Genomic DNA, 10,790 nt, shown 5'->3' with positions numbered 1-10,790 from the left:
TTTTCTTAACTGCTAAAAAAGTATGCTAAAGTGAGAATAACGGAAGGATATACAATACAATGATATACTAATACACGTTCTGTCCACAAAGATATGTATACATGTAAACAAAATTAAATATCGGTATTCTTCTCTGTTGCTAAAATACTAAGAGTTTGTCTAAATATTGCGAAGGATTTATAATAACAATAACCTTACATGTGTACTTATAAATAAGCCTATACTTGATTTACTTTCCAAATGCGTAAGATAAATAAAACATCGGTTTCATAGTTGTTTTGTAAATAAACATTCGTCGTTCACAACAGTGGCGTTTCTAAACATAAATATAATGATTCAAAATGTCCAAGGTGCTCTTTTAACTTCTAATTGTTGTATGTAATCCTAGCAAGTTACATTTACTGATCGTAGATATATATCAAAATGATTTGCTATTTAACAACCTTCTTCAGATCTATAAAATTGATATATACACATATTTTAGTTATGTATTTGAATAACCTGTAATATAATCCATTTTTTAACCTTTCCCCAAAGTTTCACATGTATTCTCAAGCGGTTTTTAGGAAAAGACGTGTAAACATGTAGAGAATATACCTACAAACTGTGTTAATGTAGGGGATTATCAACCTTCCCTACTAAATTCCTTTTTTTTATACATTCTTCTTTTGCCTTGAACTTTATTAACCATTTTGTGGGAGGTTTTAGACATGAGGATTCGGACATTTTTATGAGTACGGGTTGAGACTTGGACAATGTATTAAGAAGTGGTAATCAAAAAACATAATAGGCCAAAATATCTACTATCCAAAAATATTTCCCGACTGGTCCTCATCTACAGTACTGTTAGGCAAGACCGTGATTTCTAGCTTGTTTTGTAACAAACATTGATCGTTTAACGGAGTAGGAATAAGTAGTTGTGATTCTAAAAACAAATAATGACTTTAAAATGTCATAAGGTTATAGAAATTTACACATCATAATCACTTTTTCACATTGAATTTAATTTGCATTTTGCATCTCATCCAAATTATTGTAGAACTGTTATTAAATTCTATTTTATAGTAAGAGATATGAGAACCAACAACGCTAGTTTACGAACACATCTTGGCCGTATTGAAAAAAATAACAATCTTTGTGTTCCTACAACTACGTTACAGAGTAAAATCTGCTATAAAGTCTTGTACAAGTTTGAATGATACACTGTCCTATGTATAATAAAATGTGTAAAGTTTGCAACAAAGCAAACTGCATCCTTGATGAGTTACCTTTGAAGTTTAACATGAAAAGTTTTGAATTTAATGCTCGCCCTATCAACGTTTTTTGTTGGCGCAATCAGCAATGTCGTGCACACAATAGGTACAATGTCATAGTTAAGAAACTTTCAGTAAATAAAATGGCAATTAAATTAAAATATATTTCACTACTATCTATTTATTATGAAGATAACCGAATTTAATACATTTCAGTAATACCAATCCTAAATGAAGATCCTTTAAGAAAAAATAATAATTCCGTTTCAACTGCCTTGAAAATAGTTTAGATAATGTGATATCAGTTACGTGCAACAACAATAAGACACAGGAGGACAAAAACATAGAAATAGTATCAGTAAATGATTATAAAAAATATAATTCAAACTGCCTATGAATGGTAATAATGTTAATAAAATTACCGAACTGATAAATGATAAGTTGTAGGCAATATTCAAAATGTATAGATATTCAAACGGTCAATCAATCTTTGTAAACAGTCTAATTTTACTAAAATATTTGTTTTGGATTGTTTACGAATGAAAAACTACGTAGTCAACAAAAATATTGAAATTCTTGTAGGACTCTAAACGTCGTGTGCAAAAATAAAACGTAATCAACACAAATATTGAAATTGGCGGGACTGTAGAACCGTGTGCAATAAAGACATAAATGTAGAATGCTCAGTGGTTTCCATAGATCGAATCACAGAAAACCGAAAAGGTAAGGTAGTTTAGTTAAGCACTTGATGTTAGCGATTGCTATATACGTGTAACAGATAGATATACACGTTGACGTACTCATGTAAATGTCATATGGAACGGGGGAAATAGCTCGGCGAAGCCTCGCATTTCCTACCCGTTCCGTCGCCTCATCACATATCTTCAATAATTTTCGACAATGTACCTATATTGTATATATACGTGTACGTTTTTTCCTAAGTCATGAGATTGTCTTTAATTTGGTTCAATCCTCTCTCACGTTGCAATTTCATTAAATCTTCAACAATGGTCCCGTTGTAAATTTCTCGTTAGAAGTGTGTAGAATTGAGTCTGCAAGATGAAATGTCCTATAAAATGCATGTTCTCTACTTCAGTTTTTACAAGTCATTATTACATGACCGTGTAAATGATGATTGGGGGTTTTTAACGACCTTGAATACCAATACAGACCTCTCACGGTCGATGTTAGTGGGTTAGTAGAACCAAAGGGTGTTGGTGGCGGAGCCCAGCCTTCGGGATACCTGACCGAATAACTCGGTCAGAGTGTGTCCTGCTAGCGGCTGGGCTGCTGTGTTGACGCTCTGGCCTACTCCCAGACCCCACGTGGGTCCGAGAGCGTTTTCCCACTCTAACTGTTTGGGAGTGCGTCAACGTGTAGAGTGTGAACGTGTAAAGGTTGATAACTTCTGTTTATTATAATCCATGTCAATTTGCTGAATTTTGATTGGTTCAATACAAGGGTAATATTCTGCTCTATCACATGTCTCAGAGGGTGATATTTTTTCTATTAACCTCTCCTGAAAAGCTAAACAGGTTTCGGCAAAAATAGGTACCAATTCAATCTTAGTCAGTTTTGCGTTTGAAGGAATCAACATTCGCAAAGTACATTTCAATAGCATCGATTAATAAATGAATTTCAGCACACGTATATATTATTTCATTATTAATTTTTGTTATGATACCAAATCTACTACGGATTTGTACCCAAACATTTCTTATTGTTTTGTCAAATTAAAATGTAGCAGGCTGGAACAGGAAAAGATACTGTTCAAATAAGTATGTCTGTCATTGATGTTTAATTTCCATACACTGCATTAATTCTGGTCCTTTTTTGTTTTTTGTTGTTGTTTATTCTGCCTCATAAAGACCTATGGTAACAGTTGGATTAAATAACTATATAAAAGAAAACTTAGAAATAAACAAAACAACAAACAACAAACAAAGTTTACAATTTCAAATGAATGCAAACTTGAAAGAAAATAAAACAATTTTAATGAAGAAAGTAAAGACAAAAGACAAACATACAAAACTGATTGTTAGGACTTACTTTCAGTATAATAAAATAAATAACATAGCTTAGAGGGCGATAGAGAGTTTGTTACCACTTGAAAATACACTGTCACACTCGGCTACGCCTCGGGTTGACAACGATGTTTTCGGGGGTAACAAACTGCTCTATCACCCTCTTATCTATATGTTATTTATATAAAACTAAATGTAAAATCTATGCAAAACTTTGATATATATATATATATATATATATATATATATATATATATATATATATATATATATATATATATATATATATAACACATATAAATAAACAAAAAACAGAACGATGCAGTTATTTCAAGATCAATATAAATAGAAGTTAAAGTGCAACAATAATTGTGCCTGCTAATATTATTCCAAAACAGATTACTCGTCACGGGCATGTGACTTTTATAAGTACATTTTATATTCGTTTTATAATATGTTTTATTTGGATTTGCATGGGGGAGGGTATGTAGCCACAATTTCAAAAGACCAGACGGAGAATATGTTGGACTTATACAATTATCCCAAGATAAAATTCAAACGTTTAATTAGAATGACATTACGGTTACAGTATGTTCAACTATGAATACAAAGCATTTTGTTGTAAATTCAGAAATTCAAATGGCTTGTCCAGCTTGCAAAAGTGGTGGCTGTGCCTTTAAGTGTGACAAATGCGGTGTAATCCAATGTAAAAACAAGAACTGTAAACACCATCATTCAAAAGCTGCTAGTGGTTGTGGAAGCTGTGGTAAATCTGGTGGACAGAAATCTGTATAAAACAAATCATGTAAGTCGTAAGCAGGTTATTATTCATATTTTTATCCCATTCTGCTATTACTTAATTGATTATTGCATCTTTAGGGTCAATGTTTCAGCTTTTGTTTGTTGTCTATTATTAAAGATAATCAAACGTTATTATGATATAATGAAAAGATATGTGATTGTCGGACATATCTTGTGTCGCATATCGTTTTTTTAAGGTATTATCAAAGAAAACATTTTTTTCGCCTCGTTTTACAATAGGTAAATTCTATCGTTTTTTATTTATTTTTCTTTTCCAGATTCATCAAACTGCAAGTAGGGACGACATTTGTAGATATGAACAATTTAGGACACATTGCATCTTTTACTTTTGACAGTTAATGCTGAATTAATAAAGTTATAAAATGAAGTGTGTTTTTTTAAACGGTTATATTATGAACCAAAAGGAACACCATGAAAACTCAATTTATCACTAGTCATACTACCTTATTGAAATAGAGCAACCCGATCAACTGAATTTCGAGAAATTTGGAGAGGTGAGAAGGGTGAGGGCAATTTAGCCTCCTAATCGAAGCCGAGGCTCCTTCTAATGTCGAATACTGCAGCGGGGTTCCTTCACGTGCAAGTAACGTAGAATTTTCCAAACACGGTGCACTACTATGGTTGGCGGTCAGGTTTACCTGGGGCACACAATCGGGTTCTGAGCGCTATTTGGTAACCTCTTCCGTCGTCGTCGTTAACAATGTTTCAAAACTCTTCTCCTCTGACACTACTTGACCAATTGGAACCAAACTTGGTATAAATGTTCCTAGGGGTATCCTGTATAGAACCGGTGTGGGGATTTTTTGTACGTCGAAAAACATAGCCGCCTTTACTAGAAATAGAACACAGGGATCAGACTGTAGTTTTTTGCATGTATCGCCAAAACCGTTAGGTTTAGCTAAATTCTGACATGAGTAAAGTGTTCAGCATGATGAGATCTATCTGTGGTCAAATTTTCGTTCTAATCCGTTAAGCCATGGAATTATTGCCCTATTTCAACTTTTTTTGCTATTTTAATGCTATTTCTTTCTCCGCTGACACTACTCGACCAATTGAAACCAAACTTGGCATGAAGGTTCCTTGGGATATCTTGCATATAACTGATGTAGAGATTTTTGATCCGTAGAAAAACATGGCCGTCTTTACTAAAACTAGAACATATGGTTAGACAATAGTTTTTCGCACATAACTGCAAAACCGTTAGGTTAAGGCAAATTATTCCAATAGCAGAAATGATCCTTAATACTAGGACCCCTATGTTCTATTTTTAGCAACGACGGCCATGTTTTTGGAGGGATCAAAATCTCCACATCAGTTCTATGCAAAATTTCCAAGAACATTCATGCTAAGTCTGGTTCCAATTGGTCAAGTAGTCGACGACAACGGACACCAGTGATGACAATAGCTTAAATGGTCATCGGCCAGGTGCGCTAATAACATGTGATTTTATGCACCAATTTTGGTGTGCGGTTCAAAACTTAACTTTATAACTTAATTGGTTCTTGAAAAGGTGAAACTATGCAATGCTATTAACAATATTATGTATATGCTTTTAAGTAGTAGTTGGTGTTTTTCCTCTTTCGCCTACCCTGGTCTTGACTTTTTAAAAGCAATTCAGCGGGTGTTTATAAAACTAAAACAGAGGACGCTTACTCTACCGGTGCACTTGGTCCATGCTCTCAGTTTATATAATGGAGTCTTAGTTGCTCATTTACTTTGTATGCATTATTTTAGTTATTTTATGTTCTTTGTTGTGTTTGTCTGTTTTCCATGCCTGGTTTTTGTCCCTGGATAACATTCTTTTGATTTCCGCTAAAATCTTGGTTCCCTTGCTCACACTTTAGAATGAGATTTTTTTTTAAATTACAACATATTATAATTTGAACTTATGAAGATCACAGAAACAAATATTGTGAAATTTCGTAAACACCAAGTAGTGTGCATGTACAGTGAAACACATGTCAGTGGTGTTGTCTGTTGTATATGCAACAGCAGCTAATAACTGTCTTTCTTCGAAGAATTTAGACTATCAAACAAATCCCGTGTTTTTTTACATGGAATAAGCTCCGGTGTCCCACGGCCTTATCAGCCATTGGACGACAGAGCAATCTAAAACTGCTACTTTAAGATATGGCTGTCCATATTCATAGGGACTCAAGGCCTGTTGCGGACACTACAATACCATTATTATACGCACTGCATACAGTTTTCATACACTAAGTGTACTAGTTCTGCACATTTTTTATCCATTTAGCCAATTTTATGATACTTCATTTCAGAGGGGGGATTGTTCTAGATACATGGGATTAATTTTAATGTAGACCGAATGTTAAAAAAAGAGCATGAACTTTTAAATGTTATATTTTTATAAAACCAACCAATTCAAGAGACAAAATGTGTGAAGTGACATAAATTTATGATCAATGAGTTTAGGGTTTTAAAATACAAGAAAAGTCATACATATAAAATACAAGGCAACCAAATGTGTTGCGGACAATACGGCTTCCTCTTTCTTTTTGATCATGATCTTCCTACATATTTGATTTTAATGCTGCTGATAAGAGATTACTCCTTGAAACACGTATACAGTATATCAAAATTTATAATATATAAAACTGGTATTTTTGTATTTGATAAAACTGAAAATATTATTCCTATGTGGAACTAATATGCATTTAGAAGAAAACATTTAGTATGTATATCATGTACAAGTATTAAATTTGTCACACTAAAAGAAAATTATCAAATGCAGATTTCGGACCTTCTGTGAGCACAGCATTTAAGATTGAATGACAGTCAAAGATGATGAGTATATAATAATTATTAAATCAAACAAATTATATACATTGTGTACAATGTGTACAAAATTTATAAATTTGTTTATTAAATTTATTTTTGGAATTTAATGCAACATTCATGATACAAAATATGTAATTAAAGTTTTAAAATGGAAGAAATAGCTGTCATTTGTTCTTTTTTAGGTTATCCATGGGCTGGGCAGTAGAGACTTGACGGATTCTACAAGCTCTCAAGAGGTTTCTGGTGTATTGGCAAAAAAAAAAAAAAATAAAAGGTCGCCCAGATTTTGGTACAAGACATGACACATAATGTTCTCCAGACTCAAAAGTCAATATTAATAACACGAAAAAAAAATGTATGAAAATTTGATCAAGTGTATCGATAAATATAATGTTATCTGTTTTATTTTGCAAATACATGCTTGTTTGGTTGATTTAAAAATACCTTAGCTTTTAATTTGGGTGTCTTCTTATGACATGAAAATTTTGATAATAAGCTACAAACAAAATACTGGAATGTATAATGTAAACATTTTTTTTTATTTCATTTTATTTCCAACATAATTTAATCGTAAAGCCATTAGTCCATTCATGGACCACTTCAAAGTCCTTACATTCATCGATTTTCTCGTATACCTTTTGTCTGAATTCATTAACTGCATGGCATGTGCATTATGTTTCAAATAATCTGATACAATTAGTATGGAGTGCATCAAGTAAATACCTGTTTTGACTTTAAAGTATACAACCACTGCACGTATCGTACTGTGGTTTGTGTCCAAAAATGCAGAGTGCAATTCATTCTGAAAATCGGCAGATGTAATTTCCTGAAATAATCCGTTATAACTACAGCCTCATTTTCTTTTAACTTCTAACAGGTTGCTAGTTGTTTCAGTTGTCATGTGGCTCTGAAGTGATAGTTTGCAATTACCAGTTAATTGCCTCTACAATTCTTGGAAGGTATTCTTCTTCGTAATACATGAAAGCTTCGCTTTGTAGAGCCTTCTTTCTTAAAAAAAAAAACATTACAGCCTCCGATCTCTTTTGATCCAAGTTCTTCTTAAAGTTCCATAGCCGGTGCATTCCTGGTTTATATAATCAGATTCTTGAAAGTCTTCTTCATAAAGATATTAATATAAAATAAAATATGTAAAATGACTGCTGATGATTAAAGTCATTTACCAAAAGCTAAGCAAAAAAAAATCAGAAATCGTCCAGGTGCAGGTCATAACTCGGGTTCTTCCGCTGCATTTAATTTGACCTCTTTGTAGTTCACCGGAATGTCAAGAAGTAATCAAAGGAAGTAAGATTCTAGCGGAACTCAAAAGAATGTAATCCAGGGACGAAGACCAGACATGAAAAACAGACACACACACAACTAGAACATGAAATAGCCAAAATAATACGCACAAAGAAACAAAAGTAAATGAGCAATTCTAAAAACTGTGAACATGGACCATGAAGTGTACTTGATTTTAAATGATGTTAAAGAGTAATCAAGGTAATCAAGATTCCAGTGGAAATTTTTTAAAATGTAATCCAGGGATAAAACCCAGCAATGAAAATGGACATACACAACAAAGAACCAAGCGAATATAAGGCTGACTTTATCAAAGTATCTTAATTATCGTAAAGACTAGTTACATTATGCAGCTTTTGCACATGTAGTTTCACTTGCTGCTCTGCATGTTTTAACTACCAAAAGTGTCTCTGCGCACGGAAATTGTTAGGAAACTTGTGCTACATTAAAGTATTTTTTTAGACAATTCACACTTCTTGATTCATAAGGGAACAAACTCTATCAAAGTTAATCAATATTTCCATCACAAAAACGTCACCAACAAATTCCCCCATATTTCAAAGATAAATCCATACCAATTATTTCATATTCCTATACTTCACCCATTGTATCCAAAAATTTCAATTATAAAAGGCTATTGCAGAACCTCGAGATTGAAGACTTCAAGGCTACACCACCTGACTGTTCTTACAAAAGCTCTCCATTCAAATATGGTCCTTCTCGTTACGTCGATACGGGAGATTTAACCATCAACGAAATCTCTACGTTATATCCTTTCTAAAGGTCCCAAGTACCGTGAACCACGCTCCACAAATTGGAATTATAACTTTAAAGTTCTTATAGATGCTGTCGAGGACTATGCAAGGAAATAAATAAAACAAGAACAAGAAGATATTGATTCTCTGTCACAGTGGTTAAAGGACGTGAGGTCTTTAATTTTGAAACGAATGAAAGTAGGTCAATGAGTGCCAAAGCTACGTCAGTTTTCAAAGACACCGATGTAGCAAAAACATTGTCTATTATACATGACAAATATGTTGTCGTACCAGCAGACAAAGCCCAAAACAACATTGTTTTTGTCTGCACAACGTTTTACATCAAATGTTTATTTCAGAGGTAGACGTAGAAAATTATAGCAGTGATAAGACCTGCTACCACACTCTCCAAAGAAGAGAGAAAAACCATATGGAAAACCATAAATCTGTGCTATCCTCTTGTGGTCTCTCTACCAAGGACGATGATTGTGATTTACCGTCTGTGTACTGAATTCCTAAACTCTACAAGAATCCATAGAAACAACATTTTATAGCTGGATCAGCGAAATGTACCACCAAATCTCTTTCAAAACTTTTAACTTCTATACTCACAACTGTCAAAGAAAAGAGTATCTGCAGACCTACCACAACACTTGTTACTCCCGTAGTGGTATTAATTCAATGTGGATCCTTTTGGAGACAATCAGTTCAAGACTATTATATGAATAAAATGGCATTAAAACCCATGATTTTTCAACACTGTATACTTCTATTCCCCATACTCAGTTAAAATCCCGACTTAAAAACATTATACATCGTTATCTACACCTAGATACAAATATATAGTTCTTGGTAGAGATTCCTCATACTTTATAAGAAATAATTCCAAATCATCTTCCAAATATACATGGAAGTTTTAATCGGCAACATATTTGTCCAGTGTGGAGGACGTTTTTTTCGACAAACGGTCGGCATTCCAATGGGAACAAATTGTGCTCCCTTACTTTCTGACCTATTCCTTCACTCTTATGAGGCTGATTTTATAGCTGATTTGATCCGAAAGAAAGAATAGCGTTTGGCTATATCCTTTAATCTCAGTTTCCGCTATATAGATGACGTATTATCTTTAAACAATCCTAATTTCGAGGATTTGATACATCGCATCTACCCCAAGAACTTGAGATAAAGGATACTACAGACACTGTGAAGTCAGCCTCATATCTTGACCTACACTTAGAAATCGATGGTAAAAAAATTACTGACCAAACTTTACGACAAACGTGATTACTTTTTATTCAGTATTGTCAACTTTCCTTTCATCTGTGGCAACATCCCATCAGCACATGCGTATGGAGTGTTCATATCACAACTCATACGTTTTGCCAGGGCTTGCCGAAACTACGCAGACTTTTTGTATCGCGCTAGATCTCTAACAAATAGGCTTCTGGAACAGTGTTATGTTGCTTCAACATTGAAGTCATCATTAGAGAAGTTTTATGGTCGTCATCATGAACTCGTGGATCGTTATGGTGTATCCATCAGCACCATGAAAACTGATTTATTCAACGGGTCATAGTTTTCCTTTCCTCGTTTGTCTACCCCGGACTTAACTTTTTATGAGCAACTCGGCGGGTGTTTCTAGAAAAGCAGAGGACGCGTACCCTACCGGTGTACATGGTCCATGCTCCCAGTTTTTAGTGGAGTCCGAGTTGCTCATTTACTTTTGTTACTTTGTATGTATGATTTTAGTTACTTTATGTTCTTTGTTGTGTATGTCTGTTTTCCATGTCTGGTCTTTGTCCCTGGATTACATTCTTTTGACAACCGTTATAACCTTG

The 10,790-nt window shown here is 33.8% G+C and overlaps 1 long non-coding RNA gene across 1 annotated transcript; it reads left to right on the top strand.

The window, feature by feature from the left end:
• The first annotated feature begins 1,866 nt into the window (after positions 1–1,866).
• On the top strand, positions 1,867–4,466 carry LOC148625024 (uncharacterized). The gene is made up of 3 exons (XR_015919833.1): positions 1,867–1,976; positions 3,909–4,082; positions 4,357–4,466. It is a non-coding gene; the product is annotated as an uncharacterized LOC148625024 (long non-coding RNA).
• Positions 4,467–10,790: the final 6,324 nt, after the last annotated feature.

The sequence above is a fragment of the Perna viridis genome, chromosome 2 (assembly GCF_037379345.1).
Source record: "Perna viridis isolate PV_CMFRI_1.1 ecotype Kerala chromosome 2, ASM3737934v1, whole genome shotgun sequence".
Taxonomy (NCBI): domain Eukaryota; kingdom Metazoa; phylum Mollusca; class Bivalvia; order Mytilida; family Mytilidae; genus Perna; species Perna viridis.
This window is presented reverse-complemented; position numbering and strand designations above follow the sequence as displayed.